This window comes from Monodelphis domestica, chromosome 4, assembly GCF_027887165.1.
Source record: "Monodelphis domestica isolate mMonDom1 chromosome 4, mMonDom1.pri, whole genome shotgun sequence".
Classification (NCBI taxonomy): Eukaryota; Metazoa; Chordata; class Mammalia; order Didelphimorphia; family Didelphidae; genus Monodelphis; species Monodelphis domestica.
Genome location: NC_077230.1, coordinates 11,257,495 through 11,278,160, shown reverse-complemented (window position 1 = coordinate 11,278,160; position 20,666 = coordinate 11,257,495). Strand labels below are relative to the sequence as shown.

Genomic DNA, 20,666 nt, shown 5'->3' with positions numbered 1-20,666 from the left:
AGGACTGTACTCCTAATTGAAATCAAAGAAAGAGGAAAGGGATCTCTATTTGCAGTCAATAAGCCAATTGACAAAGAGTCAGCATTTATTCATTGCCTACTAAGTGCCATGTACTGCTCTAAGCACTGGGAGACACAAAGAAAGGCAAAAGACAGTCCCTGCTTCTAAGGAGTATAACAAGAGAGATAATGTGCAAAGAAATACATGCAAACAAGATATATGCAGGAAAATTGGAGACAATCCCAAAGGGAAATCTAGAGTTGAGGAGAATTGGTAAAGGAATTTTGTAGAAGGTAGATTTAAGCTAAGTGAATTCCAGGAATGAAGAAGGGCCAGGGGAAAATACCAGAACTGGGAGAGGGAGTTTTTTGTGGGAGGAATGAATGGCAAGTAGCCCAGTGCCATTTGATCAGAGTATGGGCGTAAATAATAGTATAAGACTGAAAAGGTAAGAAAGAGGCCATGAAGGGCTTTAAAAGTCAAACAAGTGATTTTATATTTGGTCATGAAAGGGAAAGGAAATCCTTAGAGTTTGTTGAACAAGGGAGTGACACAGATAGAACCGTACTCTAGGAAGATCAATTTGATATCTAAGTGCAGATAGACTAGAATGGGAAGAGACTTGAGGAAGAGGTACCAACCACCTGCCAATTAATATATTTTAGGCACCAAAGAATGAAGACCCAGACCAGGATGACAGCCATGTCAGAGTAGAGAAGGGGGCACACGTAAGTAAGAGATGGTACAAAGGTAGAATCAACAGGCATTGGAAACAGATTGGAAATGGGGGATGATAGAGGATGGCAATGAGGATGACCAGGATGACAAGACTGAGTTTCTGGTGACTGGGAGAATGCTAATACTCTTGACAGGAAAAGGAAAATGGGAAAGAGAGAAAGATTGGGAGAAAGATGATGAATTCAGTTACAGACATGTTGCATTTAAGAAGTCACCAAACCTAGAAAAAGCCTTTGACAAAATACAACATCCATTCCTATTTAAGACACTAGAAAATATAGGAATAAAAGGGCCTTTCTTCAAAATAATAAACAGTATGGATTTAAAACCATCAGCAAGTATCATCTGCAATTGGGATAAGTTAGAAGAAGTCACAAAATCATGCTGATGGAATCCATTACAAATGTGTTATATAGGGCAGCTAGGTGGCCCAGTGAATACTGGCCCCAAACACCTCCTAGCTATGTGACCCTGGGCAAGTCACTTAACTCCAATTTCCTAGTCCTTACTGGATATTCTGCCTTGGAACCTATACTTAGTATTGATTCTAAGATGGAAGGTAAAGGTTTAATAAATAAACAACAATAAAAAACCAAATGTGTTATATAACTAAGGTCCTCCAGGCAGTATAGTAATTATTTTTCACCTACCCCTCTAGCCTATTCATTAACCCACTTACTACATCAACTCTTCTGAACTCTTCCAATTCTTCCCAAATTTCCCATGGTTTTCACCAAAGGTTACTCAACTGTATATACTGTTGACTAAGTAATATCCCTATTAGTTGTATACCTCAAAGATATTAAAAAAAAAGAACAGGAACTTAAATGTACAAAAATGTTTATAATACTAATATTAATATTAAAATTTGCAGTCAATAATATTAATATTAATAGCAAAGAACTGGAAACTAAGAGGCTATTTTGTGCCAAAAGAAAAGACAATGGGGACAGTTAAAGAGACACTTGGGAAAAGATCTGTATGAACTGATGTAGAGTGAGATGAGCAGGACAAGGAGAATATTTTTATGAGGACAAGAATAATGTAAAAACAATTTTGAAATTGACCAAATTCTGACCAAAGCAAAGAATTATACTCTCGACAGAAAAATGATGGATTCAGAGTATAGAATAAGAAAAACTTTTTTGGACATGGACAGTGTGGGAATTTGTTTTGCTTCACTATGCATATTTGTTACATAAACATTTGATTTTCTTTTCTTTTCCCATTGAAAGGTGAAGAAGAAATCAATTTTAAAATCAGAGGAGAGAAAATCAGTTTGCATTCTTTGGACATGATCAGATTTTAAAGGTAGCTTCCATTCTTTTTCAAGTCTCTAGATTGGGTGGCCAGTGACTTTCCAGTGGACAGGGGAGGGGACACCATTTACCGTGAACACAATGGCTAAAGCATATGGGTTGGCTGATATAACTAGATCTCAAATAATTGCCTCTGCTGCTCCTCTTCTGTTTCTTCCCTGAGTATAGCTGAATAAAGATGCCAATTTCTTGTCTTAAAAGCAACTTTGTGAGTTTGAGAGATTAGAATCCAATTCTGCTTTGGGAATAATCTCCAGGAACTTCTTCAGAGTTTTTTGAAGAAGATAACCACAAGCGGGAAGAAAGGATCAACCCCTGGCCTGGCTTGACAGAAGACATGGACCCAGAGATGTGTATGTGCAATGCAAAGCTGAGATGAAAGGCCAACTCAGCAATTTTGCTACTTTGAGTAACTAAGTCCAAGCCTATTGTAAAGTGATTACATTATTCAAAATGTTATTGCATATTTCCATTGGGCTAGAAGCAACTATCCTATTTTACATACTTCTACTATGATGAATTTGAATAATGCAACCATTTCGTGTGATTTGTCATTTGTACTAATTAAGATCCCACTTGAAAAGTCCAAAGAGAGTATAAAAGTAGTTATAAGTTATTACTACTACTGGTTTAAGTTTTTGTGTTTAAACACTTAATTTGTGTGAAGAAAATAAAAAACTGTTTAAAAGATTTTATAAAGAGATTCTCATTTTTATTTATTCGGCACCTACTTTTCTCCTAACTTACAGGTTTCCATCTACAACAGCCAGTTAGACATTTGGAACTGGATGGTCTATAGACATCTTAAACACAAAATGACCAAAACTGAACTCATTTTCTTTACCTCCAAAAACTTCCCCCTTCAAAACTTTCTTATTATTGTCGAAGTCACCACCATCCACGCAGTAACTCAGGAGTCCAATCTATGTGCCATCCTGGACTCCTCACCCTTTCTCATGCCACCTAATCGATTCAAACTGTTACCAAGATCTACCTTCACAATATCTCGCATCTCTTCTCCTGATACCACCACCATCCCAGTGCAGACCCTCACTACCTCATGCCTGGACTATTTAATAACCTCCTGGTAGGTCTGTGAATCTCAAATCTCTCTGCACTTGAGTCCATTCTCCATTCAGCTGTGTAATTGAACTTCCTCAAATGCAGATCCAGTCATATTCAGCTTCCTTTTTAATCAACTTCAGTAGTTCCATATGATCTCTAGGATCAAACATCAAATTCTCTGATTTTAGAGCCCTGCATAATTAACTTGGTCCCTCCCTCCCTTTCCAATATTCTTACACACACTTTGTGATTCACTGACATTGGGCTCCTTGTTGTTCCTTGAACAAGGCATGGCATCTCCTAACTCCGGGCATCTTTGCTGATTGTCACCCATATCTGAAATTCTCTTCTCACTGTTGCTCCTTGGATTCCTTTAGGTCCCAGCTAAAATCCTGCCCTCTACAAGATCCCTTTCCCAATTCTCCAACATGTTAGTTTCTTCCCTCTATTGACTATCTCCAACTTATTCTATACATATATTGATTATACATAGTTATTAGCATGTTTTCTCCCCTATTAGATTGTGAGCGCCTCAAGGGCAGGGACTGTCTCTGTATCCTTAGCACTTAGCAAGTACCTGGCATATAATAGGCATTTAATAAATGCCTGCAGATTTGACTTAATTTCATCTTATGTCTGATCAACATTCAGTGCTGTTCTAGGATGGCTATATGTCTCCTAGATATGAACTGAACATACTATTTAAGTGGTTCTCCTTGAGATCCAAAGTGAGAGATTTACAGAGCCTGAGAGTTTGATAAAGGACTTCTCTCTCTAGATTTCCCTAGGACTATCTTCAGTCCATGTGTATGTATCCAAAGCTGATAGAAGCCCTTTGGAGAAAAGGAGGGTGAGCTGCCCAGATTTATTGGGCGCAGTTATGGTTCTGTTTGCTTATTGTCATATAAGAGTCATCATACTTCCTGAAACCTATGACTGCACAAAAATCTTAGATGCCAAATTTTGTGAAAGCAATGGGAAAATAGAGGCACCACCTCCTAAAAGAACCCCAAATAGAAAACACTTAGGAAAGCTATAAGCAAAAACCAGAGATTCAAGATAGAGAAAAAGTACTACACACAAAAAGAAAGGAATAGCATTTAGTATCACACTGTATGTAACTATGCTACAACTACGATCAAAGAGATTAAATCAGCCAAGAATAACTTACTTATTCTGCAAAACTTGAGTATAGCCCAATGACAACAATGTAAATTGAAAGAATAACCACACATTTATACATAAAAAAATCAAATATGAATGTTACAAATGTATAAAGAACAACCACAGATTAAAAAAAGACTTATGGGAAAACATTCCCACTATAATCCTTTGCAAAGATGGAAGGTCCACTAGTATTGCACTTTATATTTATTTTCCAACTTTTCCAGTGTATTGATTAGTTCTGATTTTTTTCTCTTCTTTTTCCTTCTCTTTTTTTGTCTTTAAAAAACACAGATATATTGCTGGTGGAATTGTGAATTGGTCCAACCATTCTGGAGGGCAATTTGAAATTATGCAGAAAGGGCTTTAAAAGAATGTTTGCCCTTTGACCCAGTCATACCACTGCTGGGTTTGTACCCCAAAGAGATAATAAGGAAAAATACATGTACAAGAATATTCATAGCTGCACTCTTTGTGGTGGCAAAAAATTGGAAAATGAGGGGATGCCTTCCATTGGGGAATGGCTGAACACATTGTGGTACATGTTGGTGATGGAATACTATTGTGCTCAAAGAATAATAAACTGGAGGGATTCCATGTGAACTAGAATGACCTCCAGGAAGTAATGCACAGTAAAAGGAGCAGAACAGGAGAGCATAGTATGCAGAGACTGATACACTGTGGCACAATCAACATAATAGACTTTTCTACTAGCAGCAATGCACTGACCCAAGACAATCCAGAGGAATTTAGGAGAAAGAATGTGGTTCACATCCAGAGAAAGAACTGTTGGAGCAGAAATGCAAAAGAAAAACATATGATCGATCATATGGTTCAACAGGGATGTGACTGGGGTTTTGGCATTAAAAGATCACTCTATTGCAAATATGAATAACGTGAAAATCGGTTTTGAACAATGATACATGTATAATCCAGTGAAACCGCCTGTCAGCCCCAAGAAGGAGAGAGAAGAGGAGTGACAAAAATGATATTCTAAATAAATTAAATTGAACTTAAAAAAAAAAAACACTGTTATATGATATGGCTCTCTAGATGAGGAGGTATATATAGTAGTGGAAACTATGATGATATTAAAAAATATATATCACTAAAAACTTACTTTTTAAAAAAACTGAGAAAAGCCTTACCAGGAAAGAAGTGTGTCTTTAATAGAATAGAGGACTTTCAAGTATTCCTGATGAAAAGGCCAAAACTGTGTAGAATCTTTTGAAAACAAACGGTTATAAGAGAAACCTGGAGAAATAAAAAAATAAATAAATGAGCAATTAAAGGTACCTAAATTGAAATCAAATATTTCCATCCTAATTGAAGCTGAACCAAACCAGAGAAGAAAAAGTAAAAGAAAGCAGAATTAAGTTCAGAAAAAGACCCAGAAAACTATAGCAGTTTTCTTACAGGTAAGTTAAATTTAATAATCTTTAAGTCCATGGTTTCTTACCTAAAAATCACTTCCATACTGATGCTTAAACACTTCATATTCAGCATTTACTCAGTTATGCTCTGCTTGCTTGCTTGCTTGCTTGCTTTGTTTCCTCCAAGAGAATGCAAGCTCCTTCAGGGCCTGTACTATTTCATTTTTGTCTCTCTATTCCCCAAAACTTGCATAGTTCCTGGCAAACAGAAGGCAGGCAAGTAATAAATGTTTGTTGACTGATTCTTTTTTATTATTGTATTTCAAAAACATGTTACATGAACATTAAGCTGCACCTATTCTACCTGTCATATTTCTATGGTCAGAATCTGTTATTTATCTAAGTATTTTTACTAATTACGTATGAGATGAAATGTGATTTACCTCATCAAATCAACAAAATTAATCTTCAAAAATTAGAATGATGCAAAAATCAGCTGCACTTTTTCTTTAAGCATTTCCCCAATATGTCAGCAGTAGCATAATCACGTGTGACATCTGTCTACAGATCTGCAATCTATACAAAGCCATACTCCCCCAGGGATGCTTAATCGTAATTGCTAACTTCAAATCTACTTCTCAGAAGGAAGTGAGGAAAATTAAATCCAACTTAATTGAAGAATTCAAAAATCTATCATTTCATCAGCGTGGACACTGTTTCTTTACCCTAGTAGGATTTTTTTTTTAGTTACTCAGACTAAAAAAAAAAAAAGCCCTTTGCAAAAAAGGCATACCAGGTCCATAGCTAAAGCCATTCCTGCTGGACATGGAACTCATGACCTTCAGACAGACTTTGCTAACACAAACACATCAATTCTCAATGAGCACTGGATTAATAGAGGCATGATGACAGACATTCCTTAGTTGGATGACCCTGGACATGTCATTTAACTTCTACTTTTCTATGCCTCAGTTTCCTCATTAGTAAAATGTGACTAATAATAGCACCTCTAAGTTTATATATATAAAGTACTTTGCAAACTCTAAAGTACTACATAAATACTCTCATATTGTACTATTGTGTTATTTTGTTGTAATATTGTTACCATTATTGTTGTTGTCATTATTATGATATTTCCTTGACCCCAGGAAGGTAAAAGATCCAAAGTCTATTCTTTGCAACTACTAAATAACATTTCACCCTGCTGAGTAGGCAGACATCGTATCCAAGGGATTTCTGGCAGATACTTAAGGCATTGTGGTCACTGAATCAGCAACCCATCCTCTGAAGAAGGAAACTAGTAGAATTGAACAACCTTGGGCTGATAAAGCTTGGCACAAAATGCTGTATTTGTAGCCACTACGCAAAACTATCTTGCACAGAACCAACCAGTTCTTTCTGAAAGCAACCTATATGGATTCTCATAAGAATTAACAATTGTATCAGCTGTAATTTTGGTTTATGATCAAAGAAGATCAAATTGCTTGGATCTTTGCTCATTTTTTTCTAATCACCCTCTTTCTGCTTTCTCCATAGAATGTGTAACAAAGTTTCCAACAGCTGTAAGTCTACAATAGCTAGTGATAGATAAAATAATTAGATAAAATGATATTTTGAACAGAAGTCAAAAAATGTCAACAATGTGAATAAAGTTGCTTTCCCCTTGATTTGGTACGTAAGGCAAAACTGTAATCCATCAGTTTACATCTGTCTGGTTTCTAGAAAGTGGAATTTTGCAACTATGGGTCACATTAAACATTTAAATACTTTGATTTGACTGGTTTGACAAAAGTGACTTTTTCTCTTCTAGGCTCTAATATAACTTGCCTAAATGACCTATGATTCACAGTTCCAATGCTTCCTCTATCCTTGCATTTTTGAGGACTGTTTTTTCTAACTATAGATGAAATCAACATATTAAAGACCTATAAATGATTTGCATGTGTGGCTGGGAAAAGGATCAAAGCTAATCTGGGTCTGTGAATTGAAAGTGAGAATGCTTGGTAAGGAAAGTCCATCAATGTAGAATCATTAACTAACCTCAAACCTTGGGTCACCTGGAGTAGCTTAGGTTGCTGGGAAATAAAGTGATTAAGCACATGCAATAGGCCTATGGCAGTGATGGAGAACCTTTTAGAGACAGAATGCCGGGCCCCACTCCCCAGACCCCACCAGAGACCCCAGGCATGCCCCACCCCAATACTGAGTTGCACACACCCTGCACAGGGGAAGGAGGAAGCGGTCCCATTGGGCTGCTGGGTGAAGTGAGGAATGTCCTCAGCTAATATAGAGAAGGGAGGAGAGTGGCCAGAGGGCTCCACTCTCCTCAAGCTCTGTCTCCTTTGAGCTACCCACCTTACCTCCTGTGCGATCCTACTGGGCTGCTGGGCAGAGGGGCAAGAGATGTGAAAAAATGTCCTCAGATGTAGTGGAGAAGGGGAGAAGAACAGCTCTGCCCAAGTCCCTCTGCCTTTCTAGTAATGAACTTGGGGGGGGGGCACCCATATGCCCAGAGAAAGCACTCTGTGTGCCCTCTTTGGCACCCGTGCCATAGGTTCACCATCACTGGCCTCTGGTAACATAGCTAGTAACTATGAGAGGTGGAACTTAACCCTTTTCCTGATTCCAAAGCAAATTCTCTATGCACTACACTTCCATGTCAAAAATGGATTGTTAGGTAAGCAGAGTTGAGAACTGATCATCTCCATTAGACAGGTTCTATTATTTTAGTAAGAGAAGAACCCAGAACTAAGCATAATGAAATGTAGAAGTTGTACAACAGCAGATTTCTTTGAGATTTTCCTAAACTACTGTGATTTTACACACACACGTGCGCATACACACACACGCACCTCCCCAAATGTCCAGAAGCCAGGACTCACCATACTTGACATAGATATATTGACATTTTAATTTTATGAAAATGTAAGATAATATAATGATGTAATCCAAGGCTCAAGCTTGTTTGTCTAAGTCTCTCCTCATTGGTGAGGAACTTGATGTGCCTAAATAAAGGGTGAAGTTGATGAGAGCCTGAGGGAAGAGTGACCTTCTGGCTTCCAGCTATAAAAGAGGACACAAGGGTTCTGGGTTCTCTTCTGGCACAGTCCCAAGAGGGAGAGGAGGACTTTGAGAAGAAGCAAACATGTAGACGAGCTGGTGCCTCAAGCTTCTATTCCTGGCTTAACAAACCAAAGACTTAAGGAAATTTCACCTTGAATGAGACGAGGGACTCTTCACTAGGTTGGACAAAGATACGTCACTCAGAGTAGAAGAGCCCATCCACTACTTGTATTGTCTGCTTTAGTTTAACCTGTAAGTCTTTTCGGATTTCTATCTGCTATTGGCTTAAACAGACTTACTTGCTATTCACTAGGTGTGGTCTTTGAAAGGAAGAGAGTCACACTTATAGATATAGGTCGGAACACCCCACCTTAATAGGATAGCAATCAGGAGCACCGCTTGAACCTCAAATGATTTTCTCTAAACTAACACTATATGGCAGGGCAGATAGATATAATTCTGTTCGGTTAACCATTCTCTGAGGAGAGCAGAATAGCCAGCTCCATGGCCCTAATTTCCTGCTCTCTGGCTGGCAGGAATCAAAACTCCCTTGGAAAATCATAGGTGGAGACTAAAGACATCTATTTCCACCTCCCTCCAAGCCCCATCTAGACAAATCCACGGGAATAGTTATTACCTCCATGAGCAGAATGTGCACACTTGCGCATACACATACATTATATTTAGAGCTAGAGGATTTTGCCCTTGTCCTAGAAAATATGTATAGCCTTCAAAAAGCGAAGATGATACACTAGCACATAATTACAGTAAACTAATGATAAGGACCAAAAATACTGGAAATGCCCAAATAAGGAACTATTCCAGGAGCTACAAAAAGGGAAGGAAATTCATGGTGACTTCCTTTCAAATCCAAACTTTGGTGGGCAGTGGAAAAAGGGGGAAAAGTGAGGATCTAAAAACAAACAACCTTGTACCTAACTCCAAGTTTCCATCCAAGAGAGCTAGAAACAGTTCTCCAACTCCGCTGCCCATATCCTCTTTTTCTATTATTTTTAAAAAGGTACTTTTTGTCTTTACATTAGTCATAGATCCACCCCCTACACACAAATACAGTCCAGATTGAATCATCTCTTGCAACAAAGGAAAACAATTAAAGAGGAAAGAGGGAAAAAAGCCTTTGTGCTGGAAGAACAAAAAACAAAAGTAGATAATAGTGTGTTGAAATGTAAGCATGAAGATTTTTTAAAAGATCACCTCATGCTAATTTCAAGGAAGCCAAGTCACCAGGCTCCATACAGGGAGGACAGATGCTGTCCCTAACCCTAACCCTATGCGTGCGTAGGGAATAACCAATGAAAATACCAAGAAGTGAGAAAGAGAGTATCCTGATCAGGAAACAGGAAGGAGGTCCATGTCATTGGATCAAAGAGTAGAAGGGGGGGAGGAGGGCGGCCATATAAGGTGTTGGAAGATTTGAAAGATGTGGTAGGGCCAGATTCTTAAGGACTTTGAATGTCAAGAGGATTTTCTATTACATCTTGAAGGTAACAGGAAGTCTTTGGAATTTATCGGGTAAGGGGATAACATGGCCAGAACTTCACTTAAGGAATATCATTTTGGCAGCTGAATGGAAGATAGACTGGAGTGAGGAAAGATTTACGGCAAGGAGACCAAAACATCAGCATCTTTTTCAATAGTCCAGGCAAGAAGAGAAGAGAAGCAGGCTAGCAGCAGCATCAGAGAGGAGAAGTATATTTGAAAGATATTACAAAGATAAAATGAAAAGGCCTTGACAATTGGCTTGGACATGGTGGAGTAAGAGTCATTGAAAAATGAGCGTACGTGACTAGAAACACTGGTTTCCTTTCCAGCAAAAGAACTGAGGAGCACAATAATGATCTATTGCATTCATAGACCATAGTTATTTTTTTTCTCTTCTGTTCCCCACGAGATAATTCCATTTGTTCCCATTTCTGTATTAGCACAAATAATACTGCCATGGATATTTTGATGCGTATTGTGCTTTTGTTTTTTATAGTCTTTTCCTTTGAGCTTCTGGATTCACTTCTAATAACGAAGCTTTCCTCTTTTACACTTATATTAGAATTACTGATTAACTTATTTCTAACTATGAATCACATTCAATTTATTGATTTTCTCTTCTTTGTTCATATAAGTTCTCTGAGATAAACTTTCCACTGAGAACTATTAACAGTGTCCCAAAAGTTTTGATGCTATTTTTGGTTTCTTGAACCACAAAGATGCTGTTATGCATAATTCAGTCTATGTTGGCCCTTGATATTTGTCTTTTACTTCCTTGAGATTTCTGGGTCAAGGAGTAGGGCAATTTAGTAACTTTGCTTGCATAATTCAAAATGTAAATCCAGAATTATCAGAACCCTTTACTACTCCACTTTGGGGATGCCACTAATGTTGTCCACAGGATCTATTAGTGTGCCTTTCTTTGTAGTCTTTCCATTGACTGTCCTCATTTTTTTTTCACCTTTGTAAATTTGCATGATGTGAAGTGCTTTACATGTTTCCTTGTTTAATCCTCAATGTCGGGTGGGGGTGATTATTATCCACATTTTATAGAGGAGGAAGTAGAGAGAAGTTAAGTAACATGACAAGTGATACAAACAAGTAGGTAACTAAGGCAGGATTTTTTTCCCCAAACCCTTATCTTCCATCTGAGAATCAATACTAATTATTGCTTCAAGGCAGAAGAGCTGTAAGGGCTAGGCAATGTCAATTAAGTGACTTGCTCAGGGTTGCACATTTAGGAAGTGTCTAAGGTCAAATTGGAACCCAAGACCTCCATGTCTCTAGCCTAAGGCAAGATTGCATCTAAGGTCTCCCTGATTGCAGGTCCAGCATTCTATCTGCTACACAGGAACTGTATTACGTATTGTTTATTTCTCCAAAGAACATGCAGCGTTAGGCTCTTTCTCAGGTCTGGTATCTGCTTTTTTGAATTCAAGAACTTTTGAATTTGAGGTCACCTCCTGAACCAATATTCAAACCCTCTTAAAGTCAAATGGACACGCGCTGCCAGCTGCCAGATGTTGCCGTCATGAGTTGCTGTGTGCTGTTCCTGAGAAGAAAGAGAGAAATCCCCCATCCTCATTCTGCTCCAAAAGGAAGCCCAAGGGGGAAAGTCCTGAAGAGCAAAAAGCCAGAAACAGTAGGTGGCTTTTATGGATAAGAGGAAGGCCTAAGCAGATCTTTGAACGTCAAAGATGAGGAGGAAGTTCTAATCAATCAACATCCACACCAATGGCCAGACTCCTATTCTAAGAGAAAGTGCCTCTTGGTTACTTCCAAACACTGGCTCTGCACTGCTAATATCACCAGATGGACTGAAGAATTCCTGAAACTGCCCTGGGACTTCTAGAATCACCCCCTTTACATAAAGAGGCTGCTCGTTTTTAAAGAGAAAATGGCATGGAAAAAACCTGTAGGCACGGGATAGATTCATGCTTTATCCAGTCCCGGGTTTTGTCTCTGACAGACAACAAGAGGCATTTTGTGTAATAGCCTCAAAACTCTTTGATGCTCTTTTCCCCCTACATTTTCATGACATCACGTTTTCCTGGTTCTTCTCCTACCTATGGAAGCCCTACTTCTCCGTCTCCTCTGGAAGATTTCCATGCAGATTTCACTAACTACTAACGTGTCCCACAGGGCTCTCTCCTCTTCTCCCTCTATATTGTTTCACCTGGTCATCTCATCAGTTCCCATTTTTGGTCAGATGACTCTCAGATCTATTTGTCTGGTCCTAAACACTCTTCGGAAGTCGCATTTTACAACTTTAACTGTCTATTGGACATCCCAAACTAGGTGTCTCATAGACATCTTAAACACAAACAGAATTATTTTATCTTTCCCCCAAAGAGTCTCTCCTCTTTTTATTCTATATTTTTATTCTTTTTATTCTATATTTTTATTCTTTTTATTCTATATTTACTAATGCCTTTATTAGGATGGCGCCACCTTCCTAAGCTCACAAAACAGAAGTCATCCTGGTTCTCTCTCACCTTCCTCATACCCAACCATTTGCCAAATCCTGACATCTCTCCTCTGACACCCACCACCCCTCATTCAACTTCAGTGACTCCCTACCAAAGTTCCTTTTGCTTCCTACATGACTCTAGTTCCTTCCAGTCTTCTTACACCTTTTTTCTCTCCACATCCTCTGTGATCCAGCGATAATAAAGAAGACATTTCATCTCTGGACTCTGGCCATTTTCACTGGCCCTTTATGCCTGAAACTCTCTCCATCTTCACCTCTGCCTTCTTGGCTTCACTAGACTCCTTCAAAGTTCAGCTAAAGTCTCACCTTCTGCAAAAAGCCTTTCCTAATTGCGTTAAGTTAAGGGCCTTCACTCTGAGATTATCTTCAATTTATTCTGTATATGACTTGTTTCTACAAAGTTCTTTGCACATTGTCTCTGGCATTAGATTATTAACTCTCTGCAAACAGGAATTGTCTTTTGCCTATGTTGGTGACCCCAGTGTTTAGCACAAAGCCTGCCACATAGCAGGCATTTAACAAATGTTCGTTGATTGATTTTTGCCCTTGTTTACTTAAAATCTAAATTTTATCCTTAGTTAATGGTCTCTTTTCCTTGGCCATTGCTCCACTGTGAAGATAGATGATTATTTATGTATGTATATGTTCCTTATAGATTCTGGACATCAATTTTTATCTGACAGATTAACTTATAATGAATTTCAAATTATGTTCTTTAAATTTTAGACATTGTTTAGACTGTTTCTGGTTATGCAAAATCCTTCATCCTAATCTATTCAAACCTATCAAGTTTATCTCCATTAATTTCTTTTCTATCTGAATGCTAAAAAAAAATGGCCTGTTTCATCATAAGTGTGAAAAATGTTCCTTTATCTTCCATTTTAAAAATATTTTTAAAATCTATTTAGACAGCTGATTGTATTAGAACTTATTGTAGCACATAGCTTTTAATCTTCATACCCTCCCCCACATTTTAAAAATGTATTTAGTCATTCTGTTTTCCCAGTGGTTATCACCAAAGAGCAGTTCCATGGTGCTTTGAGGGTGTGAATTTATCCACACTAATCTTTTATGTTCATTTGATTCCTTATCTGGAGTCTCCATTGATAAATATTTCTTTTTTTTCCAAATCCAGCATTTATAATTATTGCCTTACACTACAGTTTTATTATCTGGTTATCTTGGTCCTATCCCTTCTCTATTTTTCTTTTTTCATGTTTTTTTTTTAACATTCCTATCTGTATGGGGTTTTTTAATATAATTTTTGTTAAGATTTTAATTCTATGAGAACAATCCCTTGGCATTTGTAAGAGTTTGGGATTAAATCTGTTATTTAATTTAGAAAGTAATTTTACTCTATTTGTTCTGCCTTATCATGACAGAGATATTCCTTCATTTATTCAATTCTTGTCCAAACTATTTTGAAATTGTCTTTGTATGGACCTCCTATTATAGAAGGGTAAACTAAGACTCAAAGCAGTCTTGAGTTTTCGCATGCCATTTACAAATAGAAATATATAAATCCTGCAATACCAATGTTTATTCCTTTGTTTCTCTACAAATATATAATATAGGCTCATGGTTTCACATACTTACTTTTTCTGTAACATGGGAAAAGGTCCTTTTGAAGGTTTTCCTAATAAAATAAAAATTTTTCTCTCCATCCGATTATAGGACCTTGTAGTCTATTTTTAGTCATTTTTATATTTATCAGCTTCCTTGTATTTAGCCATTCTTACATTCCATTTATAAATCCTAATGGTCATGATTGATTATTCTGAATTAGCTCTATGCGCACTATTTGTGAGTATATTATTTACTATTTTGTTGCAATATTCATTAATGATATAAACCTTTAACTTTTGTCAACTTGGTTTAGGAATCAATATCACATTTTCTTCACTCTTTTGAAAATTCCTTAACCCCTCTGAACCTCAGTTTCTTTATCTGTAGAAATTGGGATACTATCTCCTTCATAGGTTTTACATACTGAAATGGAATAAAGAATGTCTATCAGCTTTTAATCCTGAAAGTATCATACATAAACCAGTAATAATAAGCATCTATAGAACATATTTGCTTTTCTAAATTTTTGTAGAATTCACTCATGAACTTGCATACTTCAGCAAGACAACCCATTAAAGGCGAGTCTGATTTCTTTTTCCTACAGTTCTATATTGTCCACTACTTGTTTTGTGGGTTGGAGTATTTGATATTTTTTGCAGGTAATTATCCAGGTTTAAGTGACTCAGTGCTCTAAGAGTTCTCACATCAGCTTGGTTCCTTCACCCTGGACTTGCTCTATATTCAAGATGGCAATTTTGCGTGAAGATTACCTTGATTGCGGGGAGAGGGTGACGCCTCCCCCAACCAATGCCCTCTCCTGATTTTCTCTCATTTCTATGAAGTCTTTAGTCAGCACAAAGCTCTAAGAGTTCTCACACTGTTAGCAAAAGGCTTAGCTTGGTTGTTTTAAAAATGTAGCTTTTTATGTTGTCTCTGCAAAGCATATTGACTTTGGCTGGGCACATAAGCCCTTATTCATGATCCATTCTAAAATTTATATAGCATTCCCACTTCTGGGATCACCACCGTCCTCTTTGACAAGTGTATTGTGATTTTAATTATTATTTCTTGATAAGTGATACCTTTGCTTCTTCTGGCAATACCTAATATTTTTTTATCCGTGAGGCTTTAGATCTTAACTATGATGTATCTGTGTGTTAAATCTTGCTCCTGAGAATTTTGGCAAGTTAAGTCTATTTTATGTACTGCTGGGGCTTTCCCCCCTATATTTCACATTTTTACTGGCAGTTTCCACAACGTTTTACTTAACTATATCTCCTGCTGATCTTCCTTCAGCTCTCTCTCTCTTTTTTAATGACTTTTTGTTGTTCTTTTCTTTCATTACTTCATTTAAAAAATATTATACAATAGCTCTCCTCAGGTTATACCATACTCCTCATTTTCCTCATCAATCTTGGCCCCCCTCCAAAAAAAAAAAAGAAAAAGCCTGATACAAAGAAAACAGGACCTGGATCTGGAGACAGAGATTGGTGTTGTTCAGTTGTGTCTCTTTGTGATGCCATGGACCATAGCATGCCAAAGCTGTTCATACAGTTTTTTGGCAATGATGCTGGAGTCATTTGCCATTTCCTTTTCCAGTAAATTATGGCAAACAGAGGTTAAGTGACTTGCTCAAGGTCAGACAGCTAGTAAGAATCTGTATCTGGATTCGAACTCAGGTCTTCCTCACTCCAGGACTAGCACTCTATCCATTGAGACTCTAAGCTGCCTATAAACACAGATGACCTGGATTCAAATGCCACCTTTGATACCTATGTGACTGTAAGCAAGTCAGGAAATTTCCCTTAGAAGATCTCAATTTCCTCAACTATAAAATGAGTAGGTTAAACTATGAGGCCCCTTCCTACATTAAATCAGGAGATTCTGCCTTTATAACAAAAAAGCACAGCCACACAAAGCAAATTCACACTTTTGGCTGTTTCTGCAAGAGACAGGGAATCATGACATCCTCCAGTTTTTTGACGGGCAACTGAGTTAATATGACTACTTAAGTTTTTCTCAGTTTTTATTGACAGTGCTACGATCACTATATAACTGGTTCTTCTGCCTCCACTTACTTGCACTATATCACCACATACATGTCTTTCTCATGTTCCTCTAAATTTGTCCCTTTTCCTATTTCTTGCAGCACAACAACATCATATTGCTTTGGAGAATGCAGAAAGATAGTAGCATATTATTTAGAGCTCAAGGCACGTAGAAATGCAAAACATCCCAGTAAAGTTCCAAAAGAAACAATGACAAAATGACTACAAGTTCTGCCACCCTGTCTGGAATAGGACAAAAGACTGCCAGTCTCCCTGGAAGCAGAGAGAAGACAAGAGAAAGGTGAAGTACAGGAGCAATATAGATTCAAAGCAAGAGAGAGTCAGATGACTTCCCAAGCATCAGTGAATAGGCTGATATAGCTTATACCAGTGCTTTCGTGCAATACACATTTCCATATTACTTGTGTTTTGATAGAAGATATATACCACAAATACAATAAAAATCTTGTTTAGAAAATAAAGTGGAAGATAGTATGCTTTGATCTGCACACAGACTTCAACAGTTCCTTTTTTGGCTATGGATAGCATTTTCGTTATGAGTGTCTTGTGGTTACCTTGGAAACTTGCTTTGTTGGCAATGGTTTAGTCCTTTATGGATGATCAGCATATAATATTTCTGTTGCTGAATACATTGTTCTCCTGGTTCTGCTCACTTCACTTTGCATTAATTCATGTCTTTCCAGGTTTTTCTGAACTTATCCTGTTCACTGTTTCTTATGATACAATAACATTCCATTATAACCATTTATACCACAAATGGTTCATCCATTCCCCAAGCATTGGACAATTGCACTATTTCCAATTCTATGCCACTACAAAAAGAGCTGCTGATATTTTGATACAGGTAGGTCGTTTCCCCTCCTCTCGGATCTTTTTGTGATACAGACCCAGTAGGACAAAGAGTATGCAGAGTTTTGTGGCCCTTTCAGCCTGGTTCTGTAATGCTCTCCAGAATGGTTGTATCAGAACACAGTTCCATCAACAGTGTATTAGTGTCCCAATTTTCCCATATGCCCTCTAACATTTATCATTTTCCTTTTTAATCCTGTTAGCCAATCTGATAAATGTGTGGTGGCATCATAGAGTTGTTTTGCTTTGCATTCCTCTAATCAATAGTGATTTGAATCAATAGTGAAGAGTGATTTTTTATATGACTAGGACAGTTTTAATGATTTCCTCTGAAAACTGCATGTTCATATCCTTTGATCATTTTTCAATTGGGGAATGCTTTGTATTCTTATAAATTTGATTCAGTTCTCCATATATTTGAGAAATGAATTTTTTGTCAGATATACTTGCTATAAAATTTTCCCCAGGTTTGTTGTTTCTCTTCTTACCTTGGTTGCATTGGTTTTGTTTGTACAAAAACTTAAATTTAATGTAATCAAAATTATCCATTTCATTTTTCATAATGTTCTCTATTTCTTCTTTGGTCATAAATTCTTCCCTTATTCATAAGTCTGACAGGTAAACTTTTCCATGTTCTCCTAATTTGTTTATGGTGTTACCTTTTATTTCTAGATCAGAAACTGTGATGCAAGATAATTCTGAAGGGCTTATCATGAAAAATGCCACTGAATGATAGAGAAAGAAGAGATGAAGTCTGAATACAGACTGAAGCATATTTGTTAAAACTTTATTTTTGTTATTTTTTCATTGTGTTTTGTTAACAAAATGAGTAATATATAGAAATGTTTTTCATGGTGGCATATAACCTATATCAAACTGCATTTCATCTTGGGCCACTCCTTGAATGGAGAGGGAGACAGAGAGAAAGAGAATTTAGAACTCAAGATATTAAAATTTTAGTCCTAAAAATTGTTTTTACATATAATTAGGGAAAATAAAATGTTAAAGATGAAAACTTGGAATGAAAAAAAAAAGAGGCAAGAAAAGGAAGAACAGAGTCATCAACTATCAAGGAGCTTAGTATAAGACAATGGCCTTGATTTAAAAAAAAAAAAGGATGAATGTAGAGCTTTAAGACTGTTTTCTACCACTGATATGATATGGATGAAAATATATACAGGCAGAACTTCTGGGGACAGAGTCATAATTCTTATTCTAAGTCTCCCTTCTCCACCTGTGAATCAACAAGCTTTTCAGTAGGTTCTCTATGAACTTCCTGAAGAACTTGGATGCCTAAGAAATGGGAGATCTCTTAAAATTGTGCTTGGAGTCTTGATATTTAAATGTATGCCACTTGCATTTAGAGATCATGAAAATGGAGGGGGATTTATGTATGTTGTAGGATGCTTTAGAGATATCTAAGAAATGTCAAGCTAACTAAAAATGCTGTGGCTTGCCAAGTTCCATAGCAAATTTATGTTTTTATTTATTTCAATTTTTTTAATTGGATTATTTTTTGTTTTTAAATCACAGTCATTTCTGGTAAAACAAAAAAAATTCTAGGCCCTGACTCCAGACTGAATTTTCCTTTGTGACAAAGAAAACCAATTAAGTAATGTTTTTGTTCCTTTTCCAGTTAAGAAAGTAAAATTCTAAAACCAATGGCGTTGCACATAATTAGCTACTTCTGATTAAGCTAAAGCACTTAGTGATCTCATTACTATAATTTTAATGACATTTGTCTTGCTAATGTGATGATAGCATCAAAATTTGAAAACTTATAAGGTTTTTTGACAAAATTCATGATTATTCAAAAGAATTTGGCTTAATAATCCATATAAGAAAAACTAAAATCCAATTTCTGGGTTATTAGCAAGAATTGCAGGTGGATAATGATTTGGACCCAGAATTGGAAAGTCAAAAATTGAGGAGAGGGAAGAAATTACATTTGGGAAATTACACAATTACATAATTCTATCTCCTGTCTCTTTCCAGAAGGGTACAGAATAGGATTTATGTTTTCGGAAGTCACTAAAGTTATTTTGTTTCGACTTCTAGAAACAAAAGGGGTGCCCATCAATTGAGAAATGGCTGAACAAATCATGATATACAAATGCAAGAGAACACTACAAACAAGAAAAAATGAAGAAAGAATGGTTTTAGAGAAACCTATAAAGATCTGTATGAACAGATACAGAGTAAATAGAACCAGAAGAACAATTTATACAATAAAAACATCTTTTAAAATCTTTTAAAGACTTAAAAACTGTGATCAGTGAAAATTATCTTAATGAACATAATATCCATGAAATAACTATAATTTCAGAGAACTGACGAAGGATGTTACCTACTTCCTGTCGGAGGATAGATTTAAAATGCAGAATGACACATGCATTTGCAGACATGGTTAATGTGAGGATTTGTTTTGTTTGCATATTTGCTAAAAGGGCTTTCTCTCTCTTTTCATAGGAGGAAAGAAAGAGGAGAGATAATAAATGGTCATTAAAATTTTTTAAATGATCCAAGGGATAAGACTGAGTAAAAGAGCCTGAGGCTCCCTCATGTGGTACAAATTAACTGGAAGGGATTTAGAATTGATTGATTCCATAGATCACAGGTGGACAGCACTATTCATGCTTTCAAAATAAAAAATACCCTAGAGAAAAGTCTTCGAGATGTTGGGTCAGTCCTCTCTAGAATATTTCTGGCAGAACATAAAGAAAAAGTACACAGGAAGAGAATCCATCAAAGAATCAACAAATCATTTATTATGTGTCAGGCACTATACTAAGTTCTGGGAAGGAATATAAAAGCAAATATACAAAACCAGTCCCCACGCTCAACTCAAGGAATTTACATTATAACAAAATCCAAGAGATATCTATACAATTGCAATTGTTTTGATTAATAAAAATTCTTTTAGTGAAGATTCAAGGTAAATAAGTACTAGTCTAAAAGAAATGAAGTATGATTTAGTTGGGCACAGTGTAAGAAGCAATTTCTAGACAAAATATCAGACCAGATTGTTACTTTATGAAAAATAATTTCCCCTTCCCCACCTTATTATTCTCTAACCATGGTGTATATTTTGCTCCGAGATCATATGATTTTCTGCCAAGATCTATTAGCTAGAATCTTTTTTTAAATCTATTAAAATAATTTCTGAACTTGTTCTTTTTCAATCAAGGAAATTCCAGTGTATCAGCATGTCCTCTTCTCTTTATCCACTTCCTTGATATTAAAAGGCAAAGATGTTTTACTTTAAATGTGACAAATCAAGGCTAGATAATAACTAGCAAAAAGCATGAATAATTAATAGCTGAATTCATTCATGTACAATGATAAAATAAAGTGTTCTAAATCTATTTTTTAAAAAGATTCCATGATGGTTTTAGCCATATAACCCAAGAGAGTTAAATATATAAGGTGATATTTTAGTTTATGCTAGCTTTTATTTTCCCTTCCA

General features: G+C 36.6%; 1 protein-coding gene across 23 annotated transcripts in view; it reads right to left on the bottom strand.

Moving 5' to 3' along the window:
- The window catches only part of TIAM1 (TIAM Rac1 associated GEF 1), a 302,352-nt gene that overhangs the window by 201,590 nt on the left and 80,096 nt on the right, over positions 1-20,666 (bottom strand). For 7 of the 23 annotated variants that reach the window (XM_056826024.1, XM_056826012.1, XM_056826015.1 and 4 more), the window contains 2 exons: positions 5,746-5,917; positions 5,435-5,540 (listed from right to left, as the gene is read on the bottom strand). The exons of 6 other annotated variants lie outside the window; for them this stretch is intronic. The gene's annotated coding sequence lies outside the window, so the exon portion shown is untranslated. Of the gene's footprint in view, positions 1-5,406; positions 5,541-5,745; positions 5,918-20,666 lie in introns of all 23 variants that reach the window. 10 more of the 23 variants (XM_056826011.1, XM_056826023.1, XM_056826013.1 and 7 more) reach the window with 2 other exon arrangements.